The 23,358-nt window shown below is 41.3% G+C and overlaps 1 protein-coding gene across 2 annotated transcripts in view; it reads left to right on the forward strand.

Annotated features, from left to right (window-relative positions):
- The window catches only part of adamtsl4 (ADAMTS-like 4), a 96,945-nt gene that overhangs the window by 41,645 nt on the left and 31,942 nt on the right, over nt 1-23,358 (forward strand). The window lies entirely within an intron of this gene.

The raw sequence follows: 23,358 nt of genomic DNA on the forward strand, positions 1-23,358 counted from the left end.
CTCATACCGATACATTTTTAAACATGTTTGAAAAAAAAAATTCTCTGAGTCTCGGGAGGGGAAAATCGGGCATAAATCGGCCTAAAACTCCTGTAGTGTGAGCCAGGCAAAAGTGTAAATTACTGTATCTTGAGATTAAATTATATTGAGTTCATAACCTTGAATGAAATTATGAACACTGAATCTTCAATTTAGAATCTTGAATACTAAGTGTATATTACATCTTGCATTATTATCTTGATTCTTGAGCTTACAACCTCAAATCTTGAGTGTAGAACCTTGAATTTAGAATCTTAAATACTGAATATAGACTCTATAATAATAAGTTTAGAACCCTAAATATTCTTTAGAATCTTCAGTAACACTTTAGTTTAAGGTCCAATTCTTTTATATTAGCTAGATGCTTATTAACATGCATATGACTAGGATATTTGCTGTTTATTAGTACTTTATAAAACACACAATAATGCCTTATTCGGCATGACCATACTGTACATCCATTAAACCTACCCAACACCTAAACTTAAAGGTATAGTTCATGCAAAAATCAAAATTAGCCCATGATTTGCTCACCATCAAGTCATCATCCTAGGCAGGGATTGGTTTTCTGTGTCTGAAGTCCACAAAAATGCATCTTTTCATCAAATACTGAGCTCCACACGGCTCCAGGAGGTCAATAAAGGCCTTCTGAAGCAAATCTTTTGCTTTTTTTTGTGTGTGTAAAAAAATATCCATATTAATATATTATATTATTATATCTGAATTAAAGTTCAAAAAGCCGATCGTTGTCCATGCTCTCTAAAAAATGCTGGGTTAAAAACAACCCAAGTTGAGTTGAAAATGGACAAACCCAGAAATTGGGTTGTTTGTCCCATTCAAACAACCCAATTTCTGGGGTTGTCCATTTTCAACCCAACTTGGGTTGTTTTTAACCCAGCATTTTTTAGAGTGTGGAAAAGTGTTGAAAGTCCCTTCCCGGAGTTCAAGATGCGTATGCGATGTCTGACGAGCGTAACTAGTCACTTTAGCCTTTGAACTGCAGAGGCACTTTCAACACTTTTCCCATAAACTGAATACTGAAGGCGATCGGCCAGAACTTAATTTCAGAAAGTTTTAAATATGGATATTCTTCTTACGCAAACACAACAATTCGCTTCAGAAGGCCTTTATGAACCTCCCGGAGCTGTGTGGAGCATGTTATTTGACAGACAGATGCATTTTTATGGACTTCAAAAACAGAACAACAAAATTATAAAGCTTGAATTAGCCAGGACTTTTTTAATATAACTCATCATTTATTCATCTGGAAGAAGAATGTCATATACACCTGGGATGACTTGAGGGTGAGTAAATCATGGGCTAATTTTCATTTTTTGGTGATCTAATAAGTAGTCATTGGAAGTTTTTTGAGGCAAAAGTCTTGTTTTTCCCGTGGTTTTTGTTTTTTTGAGGCAAAAGTCTTGTTTAACCTGTGTTTTTCCAACCTTCTACCTGTGAAAGTGTACTTAACGGCAATCAAACCCGTGACTTTGCACCCGTGAACTGGTACTAGATCGATGTATTCCCAGTTACACACTCTGACGTCACATAGCCTGTAAAACAACAATGGCTTTGTTTACATCTACACCCTTAAAAATAAAGGTGCCAGGAAGAACCAAAAATGGGGTTTCACAGTGATGCCATAGAAGAACCTTTTTTGGTTCCCCAAAGAACCGTTTTGTGAGCGGTTTTTTAAAGAACCATTTTTTTTCTAACCATTCTATAGTCTAAAGAACCTTTTTGCACCACAAAAAAACCTTTTTGTTCAATGGAAAGGTTCTTTGGATATTAAAGGTTCATCATAAAGAGTTTAGCTAAGGCAGTTTGCTGTGACTTTGCTTGGAAAGCTTCAAAGTTGTGAGTCGGGGTTTGAAGTCGTATCTTACAGGCTCAGAAACCTGCCTGGAAAGCACCATTAGTTAATGGTAGATTTCAGACACTTGAGTTAAAGCATTGAAAACATTGAGCTTAGAACGTCAAATCTTGAGAAAAGAAACCTTAATTTTGGGGTTGGTAAGATTCTTCAGTTAGAAACTTGAGTCTTGTATTCAGATTTTTGAACATTGAAGTTATTTGTTGATGAAGTGCTGCTAATGAGTTGTTGCAGCTGCTGTGTCGTTTGTACTGTATCTGTGTATCTTTTATTACTGTGCTTTTTCTCATCGTAACTCTGAGAGTTATGATCTCGCTCCTGCTTCCAGTTATAGTTAGTAAATCTTTTCTAGATGAGGAAAGTTGTGTGTGACATTAAAGGAATATTTAATACATAGAGAAATGAGATTACATCATATTTACTCCAAACTTAAGGTGCCAGCTATAATCTCATAACAATAAATAATAAATTAAATGAAATTGGGTAGATTACTGTAGAATGTTTGTCTTGAACTACAGATCAATTCAGTCAAATGTTTGTTTAAATGTAATTAAACTGATAGTGATTTATTCATTTAGAAAATACTTTTGTCTAAAGTGACTTATAGTTAGAATTGCCTCAAAACAAGTGATTCATCCTGAGGAGATCATTTAACATGAAGTGGGCCAATACACACTTCCTAAATTACTTGGAAAAGTACAAGCTAGAACAGAGATGTAGGTGTGACACTATGAAATAGTGTTTTATGGTTTAAGGGTAAGTGTGTCAATAGATGAGTCAAATGCATTTCTTGAATGCTACATTAATCTGGATACATTTCAAAAATGTTCTTTCTCCACACCATTTTCCAAAAGTTTCTTGTCCACACAGAAACATCGCTATAACATGGAAATAATCTTACTGTGCAAGTGTAAAACGTAATAACAGCTCATGATGATACTGAGAGAGCAGACATAGCAAAGTTCTTACACTATTCTTCTGGCACGATCATTTTATTCAAAATCTCATGACTTTCTCCTAAAAGAGTTGGGGTGTTACCCCGGTGTCCTGGCCAAATTCCCTCTATTGGCCCTTATCAATTGAATTGGCTCTCCTCTCCACCAATTGCTGGTGTGTGGATCGCACTGGCACCATTGTTCTGTGGCTGCCGTCGCCTCATCCAGTTGGAAGCTGGACACTGGTGGTGGGTGAGAAGAGAACCCTGATTGCAATGTGCTTTAGGTGTACTGTAGTACATAGCAAAAAAAAAAAAAATTTAAATCAGCACTTACTGGTGCATATTGTAATGACTCGTCACTCGAAGTGGGATCCATATGCGAGCTTTAATTCAAATGTTGCGGTACAGGCAATGGGCAGACACCAGTAAACTCTGAAGCAAACGTGGTCAGTTGGCAGGCAGAAACACAGTCACAGGTCCAAAACCAAACATAAGGTAAACAACGGGCAGGCAGTAAAAGATTACCGGGGAAGATGACAGAAGGGTCTCAATACGTAGGCAAAATGAGAGAATAGCTCAGAGATGTTCGCTTTAGCAAAACAAAACTTTGCAGTGGGGAACAGGAGAGGGCCAGCTTAAATAGGCCAGAAGATGGGTTACAGCTGGAGGGACTCATCAGTGTCAGTAGCAGGGCTGATGGGAATTGTAGTTCGGTGAGTAGAAAGTCAATACTCGGGCGAGGGAGCCCTCTGGTGGTTAGAGGAGGGCACTGCAGAGTTCGCCCTTGTGACAGAGCCCCCTCCCTGCGAGCGGCTTCTGGCGCGAGGGAGCAATCGGCGCCGAGGCCTCCCACGTGGCCGAGGGGCCGGCCTATCTGGGTGGATGCGGTGGAACTCCTCCACAAGGTTGGGATCGAGGATGTCATCTGCGTTGACCCATGATCGTTCCTCCGGGCTGTACCCCTCCCAATCGACCAGATATTGGAGCGTTCCTCCTCTGCGTCTGGAATTCAGCAGCTTTCGGACCTGGTACGCCTCTTCACCCTCCACCAGAATGGGAAGGGGGCACTGGTTATTGGACCCCCCCTCCTCCTCACTTGGACCATCAGAGGGCTTGAGCAGGGAGACATGAAACGTGGGGGAAATGCTGTACTGGTTAGGCAGGGCAAGGCGATAAGACACCGGGGTGATTTGCCTGACAACTTTAAATGGGCCCACGTACCTGGGGCTGAGCTTCCTACAGGGGAGTCGAAGTCGTAAGTCGCTCGTGGACAACCATACCCACTGGCCCCGGCTGTATTCCGGACCAGGGCGCCGGCGACGATCAGCCTGTCCTCTCTGTTGACGAATGGCGCGCTGGAGGTGAGTGTGAGCTTGGTTCCAGGTCTCCTCACTCCGGCGTAGCCAGTCATTAACCGCCGGGACATCAGTGGGTTCTCCTGACCAAGGAAATAACGGCGGTTGGAATCCCAGGACGCATTGGAAGGGGGTCAAGCCCGTAGAGGGCTTCCGTAAGGAGTTCTGGGCATACTCAGCCCATATCAAATAGCGACTCCAATCATTCTGATGCTGGTTGCAGTAGGATCGTAGGAAACGGATGATTTCCTGGTTTAATCTTTCGACCTGTCCATTGGACTGGGGGTGGTACCCTGATGTGAGGCTCACATTGACCCCAAGTGTCTTGAAGAATGCTGCCCAGACGCGTGATGTGAACTGGGGTCCTCGGTCAGAGACTATGTCCTCGGGTAACCCATAGAAGCGGAAGACCAGGTTGCACAGGTGTTCGGCTGTCTGCAGGGCCGATGGGAGCTGGGGTAGTGGTATGAGGCGGCAGGCCTTCAAGAATCTGTCCACCACGGTGAGGATAGTAGTGTGGCCATTTGATGCTGGCAGGTCGGTAACAAAGTTGATGGCAATGTGAGACCAGGGACGTCGTGGGATGGGGAGAGGCTGGAGTAGGCCGGCTGGCAGCTGCCGTGGGGTTTTCTGGGTGTTGCAAGTCTGGCATCGGTGTATAAATGTGATTGTATCTCTTGGCAGGGATGGCCACCAAAAGCGGTTTTGCAGGAGTGAGATGGTGGCCGTAATTCCAGGGTGACCAGAACTGGGCAGAGAATGGACCTGCTCCAAGACCCGGTTACGGAAGCCTTCGGGAACAAAGGTTTTGCCTGGTGGGCAATCATTGGTAACTCCCGCTTGATCGTTGAACTGCTCAATTTCGGTCATAATGTCCCATTGGATGGGAGCCACATTGTTGCTGGGGGCAGTATGGTCTCAGGCATTTGGACGGGTCGGTCGGGCTCATGTTGCCTGGACAGGGCATCAGCTTTGGTGTTCTTGGACCCAGGACGGTAGGTGACAGTGAAACTGAAGCGGGTGAAAAACAAAGACCAGCGCGCCTGCCTGGGATTGAGCCTCTTGGCTGTCTTTAGGTACTCCAGATTCTTGTGATCTGTCAGGACAGTGAAAGGGTGAGTGGCCCCCTCTAACCAATGGCGCTACTCCTCAAAAGCTGCCTTCATGGCTAAGAGCTCCTTGTCTCCAGCGTCATAGTTCCGCTCAGCTGCATTTAACTTCCTGGAGTAGAAAGCACACGGGGTGTAACTTGGGGGGTGTTCCTTGTCTCTGCGAGAGGATAGCGCCCAGACCAGAATTTGAAGCATCTACCTCAACGACGAAGGGGAAATCGGGATTGGGATGGCGCAGGATAGGAGCTGAGACGAACCGTTGCTTAAGCTGTTCAAAAGCCAGAGTAGCAGTGGCCGACCGTTTGAGGCGATTGGCACCCTTTTTGACCATGGACATCAGGGGGTTGGCCACAGAGCTGAAGTTCCTGATGAAGCGTCTGTAAAAGTTTGCAAACCCCAGGAAGCGTTGAAGTTCCTTCAGGGTTGTGGGCTGTGGCCAGCCAAGAACTACTCTGACCTTACTCTCATCCATGGCGACCCCTTCTGGACTGATGACATACCCCAGGAACGTGTTAGACGTCCGATGGAACTCACACTTCTCTGCCTTGGCGTAAAGCTGGTGCTGAATGAGTCGCTGGAGTACAGCCCTGACGTGCTGGATGTCTTCCTCATAGGTGTCTGAATAAACCAAAATATTGTCAATATATACAATAACAGACCAATTGAGCATGTCTCTAAATACATCATTGATGAAAGACTGGAAGACAGAGGGACTGTTCACCAGGCCGAAGGGCATCACGAGGTACTCATAGTGCCCTGTAATCGTGGAGAAGGCGGTCTTCCACTCATCCCCTTCTCGTATGCGAATGAGGTTGTATGCACAGGGTAGATCTAGTTTCGTGTAGTATTTGGCCGTTCGGAGCTGTTCCAGGGCTGCGGGGACCAAAGGTAAAGGGTATCGGAACTTGACCGTTATCTCATTCAGGCCTCGATAATCAATGCAAGGCCGGAGGCCACCATCCTTCTTCGGAACAAAAAAGAATCCAGCTGACGCAGGGGATGTTGAGGGTCGGATGAAGCCTTTGGCTAACTCCTCCTCTATGTACTTGGTCATGGCCTCAGATTCAGGCTGAGAGAGAGGAAATATGCGACCCTTGGGAGGGGTGGAACCAGGGAGCAGGTCAATGGCGCAATCGCAGGCCCTGTGCGGAGGTAGTTGGGATGCTTTGGCCTTGCTAAAGGCTATAGACAGGTCAGCATACTCGATTGGGAGGTTGGGTACAGAAATGCTCTCCTCTGTGGCAGTTATAAACCGGACTGGCAGGTGTGAAATCTGAGAGAGACATTCAAGGTGACAGGATCTGTTCCACTGGGAGATCTGACCATCTCGCCAGGAGATGTGAGGATTATGTCAGCGGAGCCAAGGTAAGCCAAGCATGACAGGGGTATGAGGCGTGGAGAGGATGTAAAATTGAATGGTTTCTGAATGGAGTACACCAGTGTGCATCAACCGTTCTTGGGTGATGAATGACACCTGTCCCAAGCCTAGTGGACGTCCATCTATCGCCTCCACTGTCAGGGAAGAAGAACAGTGGGTGAGAGTAATGTGGTTACGTTGAGCGAATTCCTTAGACATAAAATTTCCAGCTGCCCCTGAGTCTAGTAGGGTGGTAGTGGCGATCTTACGACGATTAACATTAAAGGTGATGGGTACAGTCACGCACAGGTCAGGGTTTAGAGTATCTAGAGCAACACTCACCGACTTTGGGAACTCGGGGTCTGGCCTTGAAGGGCAGGAGACTCTGAGGTGACCAGGTTGTCCGCAGTACAAACATAGGCGCTGAGCCATGCACCGATCTCTCTCTGCAGCAGACAAGCGGTAGGTGTTTACTTGCATGGGCTCAGTCGTGTCTGTATCTGGTGGAGCGGGTTCTTGAGGGCTGCCACGGGTGTTGGGCCTCCGTGATCTGATTTGATTGTCGATCCGAATGGCGAGCTCGATGAACTGGTCTAAACTCCTCCCCTCGTCCCGACAAGCCAGCTCAGACTGCAGTTCATAACGTAACCCTTTCCTGAACAAGGTTTTCAGAGGATCGTCAACCCAGGAGGTCACTTGAGATGGCACCCCTGACACGGAGGTGATCGCGGCGGTGGGCTGTGCGGAAGCTGCCTCTGGCGGGGAGCTGTGAAGGTTGTGGAGGGCTTTCACTAGTTCTTCTGTGAGCTACGTTAACCGGTTGAGCTGATGCTGGTGCACCGCTAGTTGATTGGCCTGGGCAGACAAGGCAGACTCCAGATGGGAAACGGTCGCTGGATCGTGGGGTGGCGAAGTTTTCTGTAATGACTCGTCACTCGAAGTGGTTATCCATATGCGAGCTTTAATTCAAATGTTGCGGTACAGGCAATGGGCAGACACCGGTAAACTCTGAAGCAAACGTGGTCAGTTGGCAGGCAGAAACACAGTCACAGGTCCAAAACCAAACAGAAAGTAAACAACGGGCAGGCAGTAAAAGATTACCGGGGAAGATGACAGAAGGGTCTCAATACGTAGGCAAAATGAGAGAATAGCTCAGAGATGTTCGCTTTAGCAAAACAAAACTTCACAGTGGGGAACAGAAGAGGGCCAGCTTAAATAGGCCAGAAGATGGGTTACAGCTGGAGGGACTCATCAGTGTCAGTAGCAGGGCTGATGGGAATTGTAGTTCGGTGAGTAGAAAGTCAATACTCGGGCGAGGGAGCCCTCTGGTGGTTAGAGGAGGGCACTGCAGAGTTCGCCCTTGTGACACATATAGTACTCAATCACAATTCTCATTTTCAACATCTTCAAAATCAATATTTTGATCACTGAGCTTTTTTACCAGAGGCCTGTACCATGATGGTAGTTTAACAAACTCAGGGTTACAGAATTAGTTTTAAGTTGCCAAAACCAAACCAATCTATTCAGGTTTTGTTAGTACCATGATTCTTATCATCAGCTTTCTCTGTCAACTCAGGCTTTGATCCTGAGTTCAGGAGTTTAGCTGTGACATCAGTATGTCTATGAAAGAGGACAACTTAAAGAAGAAATATTATATGTCAATGCAAGTAAAAGTTATGAAGTTAGTAAAGTTGATATATAGAGAAGTACAGTAGTATAGTGTTGAAAATTTAAGCTCAATAAGCTTCTTTTTTTTAATAGCTTGATGTATTGATTTGAAAGCTTATTTGTATGACTTTATATAGGCTATTTATATTAATTTTAACAAAGTGCCTATAATTATTGATTAACTAAAATGAGAAATGTGTAATTGATTAAGGGTATAATAATTACATATATTATATCTAAATCATTCAAAATTATTATTATTATGAATAAGCATTGTTAAAAGCCAGACACTTTAGTCTTTAAAAACCATTTGCTATGTAGTGACCTTTAATTTGGAGCAGAAACAGGGGGAGTGGCTTTATTGCAGCAGAAGTGTGTCACTTTGCTCACAGCTGATTGGTCCAGTTTCAGTTTGAGATCTCTTATCCAGAACATAACCTGCCCTGTAGCAGTGGAGTGTAAGTTACTATGGCGATGAACCCAGCTAAAAGCCAAACCACTTTAATGGTACCTAAAACCCAGGATTGTCACAAACTAAGCCTAAACATATCTGGCTAGCCAGCTAAACCGGCTTCATAGTAAAGGCCCCAGATCCACCATCAGCAGTAACACTAATATTTGATTGTGTTCAGCAGTAAATCGCTGAAGATCTCAAGTGTTGCTGATGATTCTTCCTATTCTTTTCTTTTCTGCGGTAACTGAGTTAAACCTCACTTCATAAGGCATTGCCACCTTGTGGAATAAAGGGGAATTGCACTTATTCAGGCATCAAAGATTCAAGCATTGTTACATTCCTCGGGTCACTAGCGACCCTATAAAAATTTTACAAAAATTTAATTGGGAAACAGGCATTCTTTTATATATTTTTTACCTTGTAATATTGTGTATAATGACTTGATAATAAGGAATAATAAGAAGGTTGATGTCTAACTTTTAAAAAATGAATGAGGAGAGTAGAGAATGATGTCCTCGATCACTAAAGACCAGAGGTATGCTTTTAAGGGTTAATGTATGGTATTAGGGTATGTTTACACAACAACAATATATTAACTAAATCGTTTCTCCTTTGCATTTTTCGCATACAGATGACAACTTTATCAAAACTATCCCTGTTCACATGGATCTGTGAAAACAATTAAAGATGCTGTATTGCACCGTTTTCACAAATTCACGTTTATGTAGTTTACATGGAGACAATAACGCTATTGTTTTCAAAAACTTGCAAATTAACCCCCAGGGTTGTTGTGCTTCTTGCAAAATGTAAAAAAAAAAAAAAACTTGATGCGCGATCTGCAGCCTCTCTGTCAAAGACGTCTAATCTGATTCTCTTCAGAAAATGATCTCTAACTTAGTGAAAACTTATCACACAACTCATTTTCGAAAGTTAGCATTTTCAGGTCCCCTAAATGCATAAAAAGTAGGGCTGTCAATCGATTCAAATATTTAATCGCGATTAATCGCATACTATCATGACTTAACTCGCGATTAATCACAATTTAATCGCACATTTTTGTCAGTTCTAAATGTACCTTAAATTATTATTATTGGGGCGGCAGTGGCTCAGTGGTTCATGTAGGTTGTCTACAAACCAGAAGGTTGGTGGTTCAATCCCCGGTTCCGCCTGACCAAGTGTCGAAGTGTCCATGAGCAAGACACCTAACCCCAGCTGCTCCCGACGAGCTGGATGGCACCTTACATGGCGTATGAATGGGTGAATGTGAGGCAAAAATGTAAAGCGCTTTGGATAAAAGCGCTATATAAATGCAGTCCATTTATCATTATGTTTCAAGTTTTTAATACTCTAATCAACATGGGTATGGACCAATATGCATGCTTTATGCAAATGTATGTTTATTATTAGTGAAACCATACTCGGAGCATGAAGACTAGACATGTATCAAAGGTCACAGATGTTTTTCAAAGAATTAGTTCATGTCTCTTATGCCTAAGCTTAAAAATGCAGAACAAGCAGTGATTTTTCTCGTTTTAAAAATATAAATACAGGGAGGTCCATATTCCATGAGTAGGAATATAGTGTGTGGCCGCTTTAAGAAATGCGCGTTCCCTATTGAACTGCCGGTATTATTTTGTGTGTGTGCCGAACTGTGCCGCAATTCACGCGAACAGTGTGAGAAACATGGACTCGGGAGCGCTCTTGTTCAGAAAAGTAACTTGCGCATTCGTTTTAGTCAATTGTAATGTATAGTTCAATAAAACACATGTAGGACTACTGTAAGTGGTGATGTTGTTAATGATTTACCTCGGATTTGAGAGTGAGCTGCAGTGCATCGCGCTTAGACTGCAGAGAATGTGCTCAGTGAAAAAACACACTTTTCTTTCGACCTGAAGTCTGAAAAAAGTTAAGCAAAAAAAATATGTAGGCTATAACTGCACTTGTTTCAGAATAATGTTTTTGTTAGCCTTTTTCTTTCCCTATTAATGTTTGCTGCGGCATCCTTTACGTCTATGGCTGATCTCAATTTCTCCAACTACGGGCCATGGATCAAACAGAAAATGCACATTGCGTGCGTTAATAAAATTAGTGCCGTTAAAATTAATTTGCATTAAAGTGTTATTAACGCGTTCATTTTGACAACCCTAATAATCAGTTTTCCATTTTCAATTGAAAATGATGTCTTATAAATGACCCCTAAAGTGAAATTCCTTTATTACAGAACAGCAACTGACCTATCGGTAAGCCCTGCCCCCCTTAGTTACTGTTGCTAACTGTCCTACGATGACAGCTGTAATTGTGAAAACCTTGTCCCAAGATGTTTTCGGACACAGATTGACCACCTCTCGTCGAGGAGCACTTAAAGGTGCAGTGTGAATTTTACCGGCATCTAGTAGTGAGGTTGTGAATTGCAATCACCTAACTCTCACCCCTCCCTTTGAAGCACATAGCAAAGCCTCAGGGGCCGACATTGGACAAAAATGCCGTGGTCTGAGACAGCAGAGAGTAGGTAGCGCTCTGTAGAGCAGATTGTCTGTTTAAGGCTACTGTAGACGAACGTGCAAAAGGCCGATTTCACTGTATTGGGAATGTATTTAGGGTGTGCGATAGCATGGACACACTTACTTTAAATGTAACCTAACAAAGGTGTGACAAATAGTAAATCCTCTCGGGATACCTGGAATGAAAATTAGAAAGAGCTTAATTGCCAAGTGTGCTTGGTGCTGAATCTTCCAGTGCACATATGCAAATACAAATACAAGAAGAGCATAGTAATACAAATTGTAAGAATCTGAGTTACAGTACCCCAGGCACATCATTTTACCATTTTTGTAGCTTCGGATCTTCCAATGTTTCTCTATGGCACTGAAACCTAAAGATGTCTGAGTTCTGGTCCTGTGTAACAGATACTCAACTGCTATTGGCTCATCTGCAGTCGAGGGGAGGGTCTTACTGATAGGTCAATTGTGGATAAATATTGTCATCTTTGCAGCAATGTATTATATTTATCTTTAGCAACACTATGAAAGTAAATAGCACATATAGTACCAGGTACATCCTGGTATAAACAGATATCTATAGCTACAATATGCATTAAATGACTGAAGAGTCATCATATTTTTCATCAAATTAATCCACTGAGCATCTTCAAAAAGCTCAGTTTTTGCTTAGCAAAACCATTGTCTCATTGTGGATGGAAGACCAAAACATAGAGAAAAAGATGTATCTGGATTAGTGTAGGCATAGCCAAACATAGAACAGAAATCTTAAAATAGGACATTGTGACAGCACAGACCAGACGTAGGTATTGATGGTCAGTATCAGATGTTAGTTCACTTGTCTACAAATGTGTTATCAGACAGAGCTCAGTATTGTAGAAAGTCCAGTATTGAACAGGGTCCAGCATCAGACACAGTTCAGTATGGGACAAAGTTAAGCAGAAGGCAGAGCTCAGCATCAGACATGGTTCAATACCGGACAAAGTTGAGTACCGGACAGTGCTGTATCCCACAGGGTTCAGTATCAGGAAGAGATACTGAACTAGAGATACTGAACTATTTACAATATTTTCTGAAACGGCTTTTATGTAGAAATGAAATCAAAACAATCACACTCAGGGGTATTCAGGGCATGAGCTGTTGTGAAAGAGGCCTCAGTGTGACAAGGCGACACTGTGACTGTGCGTGTTTGTGCCGTGGGTGAGGAGGTACAAGAATGTGCTACAATTTATTAGAAGTAAAACTGTTGTAGGTTCCAGCAGTTATGTGAGCCATTGTTGGACAGGACATTGGGGGTTTGGCTCTATGGTGTGTGTGCGCGCAAGCGTGCACATGCTTTTGTTTTGTTGTCCCTTGGAGATCATTTTTTGGCAGCTCAACTCTAAAGATCATTATGTGATTGTGTGTGCAGTAATTGTTACTGCATGGCGCTGCTGTGCAGTTCTATGTATGAGTTTGCTTCTTCTCAGTGTGCCAGAGGTTTTTAAGGGACATTCTTAAGAAACAAATCTTTAAATTTTAAATCTTTAATCTTTAAATCTTTAATCTTTAAATTTTAAATTTTAAATGGGTCCTTTAATGCTTTTCCACTTTTTCAACTTTAGTTAGTGTGTAATATTGCTGTTTGAGCATAAAAAGATCTGCAGGGTTACAAAGCTCAGAGTCCAATTAAAGGGAAATATTTCATTTGACAGAATCCACTTTCCAAAAAGTACAACTCGTTTGGACTATAACGCATTTTTTTCCCCACTCCGTTTCCAAAACTCTTTTGTTTGACCTTCCTAAGGCTGACAAAATAATTTTAAACACTGTTCCTGAACATTATAACCCAAACGTTTATCTGTGCACTGCACATTTTATGGAGAACTGCTTTCAGAACCACAATGCAGGCTACTCACTAAAGCTTCTCCTGAAATGGAGCAGTTCCCACTTTGTCGGAACAATCTGTTGTTTGTGGATCACAACTTGTATCATAGTATGTGTTTTTATTTAGTTGCGTTTTCTAATAATAGTTCCAATTATAAGTTGTATGTTGTTGCTATGATGTAAACAAAGGGCAAAGCTTGGCCTCCTCTCGCCTGCAAGCCAACATTTGTGATCGATTACTGTTTGTATTGTCATAGTTTTCCCACAAGTATCATGAATAAATGGTGTACAACCCCGATTTCAAAAAAGTTGGTAAAATATTTTGTGAATTAAAAAAAATGCAATAATTTAGAAATCACATAAACTTATACTTTATTCACAATAGAACAAATCAAATGCTGAAAGTGAGAAATTTCATGACAGCTACACATTCCAAAAAAGTTGGGACATGTATAAGAGGCCGGAAAAGTTAAATGTACATATAAGGAACTGCTGGAGGACCAATTTGCAACTTGTTAGGTCAATTGGCAACATGATTGGGTATAAAAAGAGTCTATCAGAGTGGCAGTGTCTCTCAGAAGTCAAGATGGGCAGAGGATCACCAATTTGCTGCGGATATCAGAAAGGGGTTTCTCAGAGGAAAATTGCAAAGAGTTTGAAGATATCATCATCTACAGTGCATAATATCATCCAAAAAATCAGAGAATCTGGAACAGTCTCTGTGCGTAAGGGTCAAGGGTTTTCTCTGGGCCAAGACTCATTTAAAATGGACTGTGGCAAAGTGGAAAACTGTTCTGTGGTCAGACGAATCAAAATTTGAAGTTTGTTTTGGAAAACTGGGATGCTATGTCATCTGGACTAAAGAGGACAAGGACAACCCAAGTTGTTATCAGCGCTCAGTTCAGAAGCTGCATCTCTGATGGTATGGGGTTGCATGAGTGTGTGTGGCATGGGGAGCTTACACATCTGGAAAGGCACCATCAATGCTGAAAGGTATATCCAAGTTCTGGAACAACATATGCGTAGAAGAAGGATCCGGGTACTGAAATGGCCAGCCTGCAGTCCAGATCTTTCACCCATAGAAAACATTTGGAGCATCATAAAGAGGAAGATGCGACAAAGAAGACCTAAGACAGTTGAGCAGCTAGAAGCCTGTATTAGACAAGAATTGGACAACATTCCTATTCCTAAATCCTTCTTCTAGCTTGTCTCCTTGCAGTCTGTTATAAAAATAAGAGGGGATCCCACACAGTGGTAAACATGGCTTTGTCCCAACTTTTTTGAGATGTGCTGATCCCTTGGAATCTAAAATCAACTTATTTCCCCCCTAAAATTATACATTTTCTCAGTTTAAACATTTGATTGGTCATCTATGTGAAAAATATATATTGAAATTTGAAACTTCCACATCATTGCGTTCTGTTTTTAAATCACAATTTCTACAGTGTCCCAACTTTTTTGGTATTGGCTTTGTATCTTTGTATCTAAAATGTATAAGAAATGAAAGAAAAAGAAAAGAAAAAAACATACCACTATGAAATGTCCTGGGAAATCCGTTCTGGACGATCTGGACGAATCAGGAATTCCAGAGATTCCACGATCTCTGTTGTTGGATATTTTCTATGAATCAGTTCACAAAACCTTTTTAATTATTCTTTTAATAAATCAGACTAATCAGCTTCACTGGAGGGAAAGATTTTTTGTGAAATGTTACTTAAGCTTCAGGTTGTTCCTTACAAATGACAACTTTTATGCTACAGACTTATTGAATTCATTCATTCAACAAATGTTAGTGGGTTCAAAAGAAATTTACACATGCTCCCTACCACATGTAAATGGTGTGTAAAACTTCTAAACATTTTGTGTTCTTTTCTTTTAATCAAACTGATGACAATGCATTTTGATAACACTATAACATAATATTTCAAAGTTCGTTTGCCCCATATAGTTATACATTCTTAAACAATTGGGGTTGCAGGTTGCAAGACATTTTAAAGGCTTTTTATTTGTTAAAAAAAAGTCTAAACTTTCAATCAGACAACAGGAGGCATTTAGTAGATTGTGTGCAACAGGTTTTACAGTTTTGATCATGTTGATCTTTTAAAGAGCCTTTGTGTTTTTGTGTATCAATTATGATACAGTAAGCTTCATAGGGTAATATAATGTGGGGTTACAATGTGACCATGTAAAAAATGGACCATATGCAAGGTGAAAATTTTGGGTGAACTATCCCTGTAAGAGCTTAAAAGAGAGTTGGAGGAAGATCCAAGCAAACGAGAAGAAAGAGAGCATGCAACCCGTGCATGAAACCGAACTCTCTCGCTCATTTAGTTCTCACTAAACATTCCCTCCTTTCGTTTTCCTTGCGTTCGTCCAAATCCCTATTCGTCCGCTGCCAAAATCTCTCCACCCAGCTCAGAGATTATTAGAGAGAGAGATGTGTTGAATAAACGGCGTTTACTGAGGAGTGAGAACAGTGTGATAGTGGACAGGGGGTGGGGACACGGAGAGAAAACTGTAAACAAGGTTTTAGGGGAGTAGAGAAGGACAGCCGTTTGACTGGCCAAAGCGCGAGAGAGCGAAAGTTTGAGGGGAGCGATGGCAGAGACGGAGATAGAGAAACAGCTCTGTTAGTGAGAGAGACTATGGGCTATGATCAGAATAGCATACTAACATGCTCTTGGTGGTTAAATCCTCTGTGACCACACTTACACCTGGAGTAGATGCTTTCCAGGAGTGCACTTTGGTGTCCCATTACAGTTTTATTGTTCTGTATTTGGAGGCACAGATCCCTTGTTGGATTAACAAGTTATTAAAAACAGCTTGTTTTAAGCACAGCAAATGATTTGTTTGTATTGTACTCTTTTTAAAAGAGTATACAAGGGCATGCTACTTTTTTAAAAGTTTGCAAATACTGTTTCAATTAGTGCTTTGTCGGTTTTTAGTTAGTAGCAAGCTAGTATTTTTTTCCGAACAGCACTGGAGTGTGTCGTCTGTCTAAAATCTTTGACATAAATGCTGACTCTGTGAGTCTTCCTTCTGTAAAGAGCACACAACCTTTAATAGCTGCAGGCCACAAGAAGCCGGCGCAAGATGAGGAGTGTGTGTTTTTGATCAAAATGCCTTTGATCAGTAAATCTGGGCTCGTCTTTGCCTAACCTCTGCCCACTCTGTCGGCTTTCACATCCAAAATGTCTGAAAATGTGTCTGTTTTGGTTTCTCAGTAAGGTAGGCCAGGTTTTATTGTCACACCTCCAACTCTTGCTAAGCCAAATTTCGCAACATTTTATTTTATTTTAATTTACCTGTATTTAAACAGGCAATAATTCAAAAAATAAATATTAGAAAGACATTTTACATGAATATGCCCAAACACAGTTAACATATCTCTTACTGTCTAAACATATGCAGTTGTTATTAAAATATTTGTATCTACAACAGATTTACACAATCTCAGAATTTATACTGTCTTGCATTATTTAAAGGGGACCTATTATGCAAAACTCACTTGTATAAAGTGTTGAACACAGATGTGTGTGTGTGAGAACAACCAGCCTTTAATGGTAAAGACTCAATATTTTTTTATAATTCACATATATTAAAACCAGTCTCTTTAAACGAGCTGATTCAGATTCCCCCTACAACTGTGTAATTTTAAGGAGAAGCCCCATCCACAGCAGTGACGATCTACCCCATTAGCACAGACACAGTCCTGTCTGAGAAGCACAGAGTCTGCCATTTCTGTTTACTCGCTGTAACAGCTGGAGTTGCACAATGTCTATGCCTAAGAGACATTACAACTGTTGTGTTGTGGGACGTACCAATGCACATAGGAGTTTTCATGGGCTCCCGCCATCTGATATCGTGGTTAAATTATATTTTTTTGAAGGAAAATCACTAAAGTCTTATAGACCATGTAGTCAATAGTTGTCTCAGTAAATTTTACATGTGTTCTGAAGAGAATAAACACGTTTAAAGGTGGGGGTGTGTCTAATGCCATTTCATGCATTTTGACTTATTTACACTGTAAAGAGTTAGATTCTTAACATTCAAAAAAACGTATGGATGATGGAGTATTTCTGTACCAAATGCACTCCTTCAGGATTCAAACAAGTTTCTGAAAGTTTTTTCCAGTATGGCGTCATAACGGGTGGAATTCCTTGTACTTGCAAGTATGAGCGCGTGCACACACCAGCCAGAGCGAGAGCAAGATCATGTCCATCAACAAGCTTCGTTCGGTTAGGATAGCCGTCTGCAGCAATGTCATTTTAGCTCCGCCCACTACGCTCCTCCACAAGTTCGGCTGTTTTCGGAGAAAGAATCGGTACAGCGGATCTGTCTTTTATAAATATGATAAAACTAAAGACTCTTCAGGGATTCGAATGATGCAGTTCTACTCTATAGGTACTCAAGATTAACATGAGATTGGCAGAAACTTGTATGTAACACCTAACCCTACCCGTGAAGGCCAGTTATGGCTACCCAAACTCTGTAAAATTTTGTCTACCCAAATTTGTCCCCTACATTTAACCTATCAAAGTTAGTGCAGTAAGAAGTGAACACACACTACCGTGAAAAAACACACCTGGAGCAGTGGGCAGCCATTGGAGCGATTGGGGTTTAGATGCCTTCCTCAGTCGTTTCCTGCTGGTATTGAGAATCGAACCCGCATCCTTCGGGTTACAAATCTCTAACCATTAGGCAACGACAGCCCCAGATGTTGAGAGTTACTAACTTATAGTGAGTAGTATGTTTAAAGTGCACTGTTGAAAAAAAGTCTAACACTGTTTTGTCATTTTATTTTGTTGGCATAAATGAATGTTTTTTAGTATTAAATATTATAATGTTTTTGGTATTATAGGTTGATTCTGTAATGTTAAATAATCATTTTGACTTGAATAAAGCTAGGTAATTTAGATGTCACTATTTTTTTCAGTGTGAGTGAGGCTTAAATGTCCCGTATTCAGGGTCACCGTGTCTCGCGCACACGCTCTTCTTCTGGCATTCCATTTCTTTCTTTTGGTCTTTCTGTATATCCCTCTTTCCCTGAACAGATTCCTCTCTCATCCTGTGCTGTTCTTTCTTTCTCTTGTCTTCCTGTCTCGTGCACTGGTTCTCTCTCTGAGTTTGTTTAGAGACAGAGATAGTGGGGAAGTATATTTAGTCTGAATAGACTCCACTGTCTGCACACAAGAGAGAGAGCACAAGCAAAAAAAAAGGAGTGAGATGAAGATAAATCTTCTACCCTTTTGCCTTCCTTAAAATGGACCTTTTTTGTCAAATTTATTGTTTGTTTGTTTTTACTTTTATTTCTTGTGCATTTTCTCTCTGTCTCTGTGGCTGTTTCTTTCTCTTTCTCTCTCTCTCTCTCTCTCTCTCTCTCTCTCCCTCCCTTTGTCTCCACCATAATCTCTCAAAGATAACTGTGACGGAATGGGAAAAGACGGGCTTGGAATCTGTCGCTCTTTTGTCAGTGTCAGCTGATTCTGATAGACAGACAGACAGATAGAGTCTCACGTAACCCGACCTTTGACTACTAGCGTAATGTCTGGTCCACATTCCAGCCTTTTGTGGTTAAGAAACGCCCACTTAGACAGGAAGAGAACTAATCTGACTGACATGTGTTTATGTGCTATTTAGGGGCGGGTTATCTGAAATCAGAGCATGGCACAATAATAGACCAGTATAAAAACAATGTCTTTTAATAACGTCACATTTTTAGAGAGAGAGAGAGAGAGAGAGAGAGAGAGAGAGAGAGCCATCACCTATCGAGATGCTGCGTTGCCCTGCCATAGCATCATTGCTTCTGACACACTGTGAGCGCCCGCGAAATGAAGCAATGGTTACAGTCTTAACCTGAGATGTTTTTAATGCCAAAAGAGGGTTTGTGTTGGAGCAAGCTGTTAATTGTTGTTGCTGTTAAATTGCTGTTAAACTTACTAAACGTTGTTAAGTCCAATGATAGTTCTTCACTGATTCAACTCCAGTGAAGTAAACACAACTTTGCTTATAGGAAAAGTCTGATTTTTCACCTGTGTTTTCCCCATATTTTGACTGCATAGGCACATAGGTTTAAAATAAATGTCCATAAACTCAAAGTCTGCATGAATGTTGCAATATTGTTCTCTTCCCTATTGTGAATTGATTGGATGGTGGTGGTTTGCTGTTGGTGGATCTCATGTGAGTGACAGATTGCCCCGCCCTCATGCTATTAAACATGTCATTAGTAAAGAGATGTTGCTTTAAGAGGGAGAAGTCATTTTGATGAAAGGTTATAGGGGACATGAATTGGGGGGGGAAATTCTGTGCATATAAAAAAATGTATGATGTGCATGATAAATCATATTTAATAAATACTTTAATATTCCGTCATTTTTTATTTAAATTTGATTTCATGGTGACAAATTTACCAGTAAATGTTCCTTTTTTTTTATTACAGTGCGATTGACAAAAGCTCTGTGTGTTCTTACTGCCAATCAGATTTGATTTAGCCAGATAATGAAAGTACAAACACGATTCCAAAAATTTTGGGACACTGTACAACTTGTGAATAAAAACAGGATGCAATGATGTGGAAGTTTAAAATGTCAATATTTTATTCAGAATACAACATAAATGTTTAAACTGAACGTATCATTTTAAGGAAAAAATGGCATCAATGCATTTAAAAAAAGTTGGGACAAGGCCATGTTTACCCCTCTGTGTCATCCCTTCTTCTTTTTATAACAGTCTGCAAACGTCTGGGGACTGAGGAGACAAGTTGCTCAAGTTTAGGAATAGGAATGTTGTCCCATTCTTGTCTAATACGGGCTTCTAGTTGCTCAACTGTCTTATGTCTTCTTTGTCGCATCTTCCTCTTTATGATATGCCAAATGTTTTCTATGGGTGAAAGATCTGGACTGCAGGCTGGCCATTTCTGCCCGGATCCTTCTTCTATGCAGACATGATGTTGTAATTGATGCTGTATGTGGTCTGGCATTGTCATGTTGGAAATGTAAGTTCTTCTCTAAAAGAGACGACGTCTGAATGGGAGCACATGTTGTTCTAGAACTTGGATATACCTTTCAGCATTGATGGTGCCTTTCCAGATGCGTAAGCTGCCCATGCCACACACACTCATGCAACCCCATAACATCAGAGATGCAGCTTCTGAACTGAGCGCTGATAACAACTTGGGTTGTCCTTGTCCTCTTTAGTCCGGATGAGATAGTGTCCCAGTTTTCCAAAAAGAACTTCAAATTTCGAATTCATCTGACCAAAGAACAGTTTTCCACTTTGCCACAGTCCATTTTAAATGAGCCTTGGCCCAGAGAAAACGCCTGGGCATCTGGATCATGTTTAGGTATGGCTTCTTTTCTGACCAATTTGAATCTGAGTTTTAGCCAGCAACGGCAAATGACACGGTGGATTGTGTTTACTGACATGTGTTTTCTGAAAGTATTCCTGAGCCCATGTTGGGCTTTCCATTACAGTATCATTCCTGAATGTGATGCAGTGCCATCTAAGGGCCTGAAGATCACGGGCATCCAGTATGGTTTTCTGGCCTTGACCCTTACGCACAGAGATTGTTCCAGATTCTCTGAATCTTTGGATGATATTATGCACTGTAGATGATGATATCTCTTTGCAATTTTTCTCTGGGAAACTCCTTTCTGATATTGCTCCACTATTTTTCGCCGCAGCATTGGGGGAATTGGTGATCCTCTGCCCATCTTGACTTCTGAGAGACACTGCTACTCTGAGAGGCTCTTTTTATACACAATCAGGTTGCCAATTGACCTAATAAGTTGCAAATTTGTCCTCCAGCTGTTCCTTATATGTACATTTAACTTTTCCGGCCTCTTATTGCTACCCGTCCCAACTGTTTTGGAATGTGTAGCTCTCATGAAATCCAAAATGAGCCAAAATTTGTCATGACATTTCAAAATGTCTCTCATTTAACGTTAATATTATCTATATTCTATTGTGAATAAAATATAGTTTATGAGATTTGTACATTATTACATTCCTTGTACAGTGTCTCAACTTTTCTGGAATCGGGTTTGTACTCTAAGTGTACATCAAGTGAATGAAGCATCAGGCAGCTAAAATAAAAAGAGAGACTGGAAGGCAAAAAACAGATCAATGACCTTTAAGGATTGACTGATAAGCGTGTGCCTGTTTTTTTAGCTGATTCTGGAGGTGCATTTCCTAACTATGTACACATGTACTGTAGAAGGTGCTGTGTGTTACTGGTTACTGGTTTAAATCAAAGGAGCTCAAGTCTGTATGATATCCACAGGGTTCCCACAGCAAGCCAGGAGGTATCAGGGCATTTTATAATTGTGATTTCCAGGCAAACAGATCAAATCCTAATTTGGCACGTTTCAAGCGTGTGTTATATTTGTGTTAGTAAACGCCTGTTATAATGACTGTTTCCTGTGTTTGTGATGGAGGTTTTGATCATGGCATTGATTGGCTGTAATTAATAGCTCAGGACTGTGTTGTGTTTGTGAAAGAGAGAGAGGAGCAGTTTGCATCCGCACCCGAGGGATTAAACTAGGTTCATAAAGAGGACAGATACAACGGAAAAAACAAGCAGTTACCAGAAAGAGTTTCATTTATGGGAGCAAAAGATCCATGGTGATAAAGTATTTATATAATAGCCATATTGTATTTTTTCATGGAACTGTTTATTACCCCTTGATGTCCACCAGCGTTATTTTAGTATTATTTATATACAGTACAGGCCAAAAGTTTGGACACATTACTATTTGTAATGTTTTTGAAATAAGTTTCTTCTGCTCATCAAGCCTGCATTTTATTTCATCAAAAATACAGTTTTTTTTTTAATATTGTGATATATTATTACAATTTAAAATATTTGGTTTTCAATTTATTATACTTTAAATGATCATTTATTTCTGTGATGCAAAGCTGAATTTTCAGGATGGTTACTCCAGTCTTCAGTGTCACATGATACTTCAGAAATCATCCTCATATTCAGATTATGAGTGTTGAAAACAGTTCTGCTAAAATATTTGTTGAATAAAAGGTTCAAAAGAACTGCATTTATTCAAAATAAAAACATATTCAAATAATATAAATCTCCTTTACTATAAATTTTTATCAATTTAACACATCCTTGCTGAATAAAATTATTGATTTATTTCAACAACAAAAAAATGACTGACCCCAAATTACTGACCAGTAGTGTATATTGTTGTAATAACGTTCATAGAAATGGGAAGGAAGGAGGCGACCAGCAAACATTCAACAAGTTTTATTAAATAAACAAAAAAAAAAAGAAAAGTAAACCGCGGGCAGCCCCTCACGGACGACTGCCCACACACACATAACAAACCATAAACAAAACTCAACGTAAAGTCCAGGCCTGGTCCTCTCTCGTCCTTGACTGGTGTTGCTCGTCCTTAAATGCCTCCGAGCTCCCTCATGAGAGGACTCGAGACCGGTGTGGCTCGCAGGTGACACTCTTTCGCAATCACGTCCCCGGTCTCACTCGCTCCTCCCATGTCCCTCGCTCGTTCACCTCACCACATAACCCCATCGCCCCTCGCAGGCCGGGGGGTACACCCGAGACGCCTACTCCCTGCTCCTCCCCATTACGGCGGACGGCAGCAGGCTCCGGCCCACGGCGAACACCGGCAACTCCTCAGCTCCCTCCAGGACGGCCGCCACCCCACCTCGACCCAGGGGCACGCTATCCGTCCCACCGGCTCGGCAGCGAGCTCTCCGTCCCACCGGTCTTCACTCGCTCCAGCACCAGTGCCTCGGGCAGCCACTCGTGGTCTTTCCTCATCCGCGCTGCCCGAACTCCTCAGCACCGCGATCCCCCTCAGCAGCGAGGGCGCTTTGACAGCGTGTCCCTCCTTCCTCCCGGGTTTCGGCACCAATGTAATAAACGACTCTTAGATGGGAAGGAAGGAGGCGGGAACCGGCGAACATTCAACAACTTTTATTAAATAAACAAACAAAATGAAAGTAAACCGCAGGCAACCCTTCACGGACGACTGCCCGCACACATAACAAATAGCACAAATAAATGATATTGAAATGAATTTCAACTTTAAATGAATTTAAAGTATAATAAATTGAAAACCAATTATTTTAAATTGTAATAAAATATCACAATATTAAACAAATTCTGTATTTTTGATCAAATAAATGCAGGCTTGATGAGCAGAAGAAACTTCTTTCAA

This window comes from Pseudorasbora parva, chromosome 7, assembly GCF_024679245.1.
Source record: "Pseudorasbora parva isolate DD20220531a chromosome 7, ASM2467924v1, whole genome shotgun sequence".
In the NCBI taxonomy this organism is placed as follows: domain Eukaryota; kingdom Metazoa; phylum Chordata; class Actinopteri; order Cypriniformes; family Gobionidae; genus Pseudorasbora; species Pseudorasbora parva.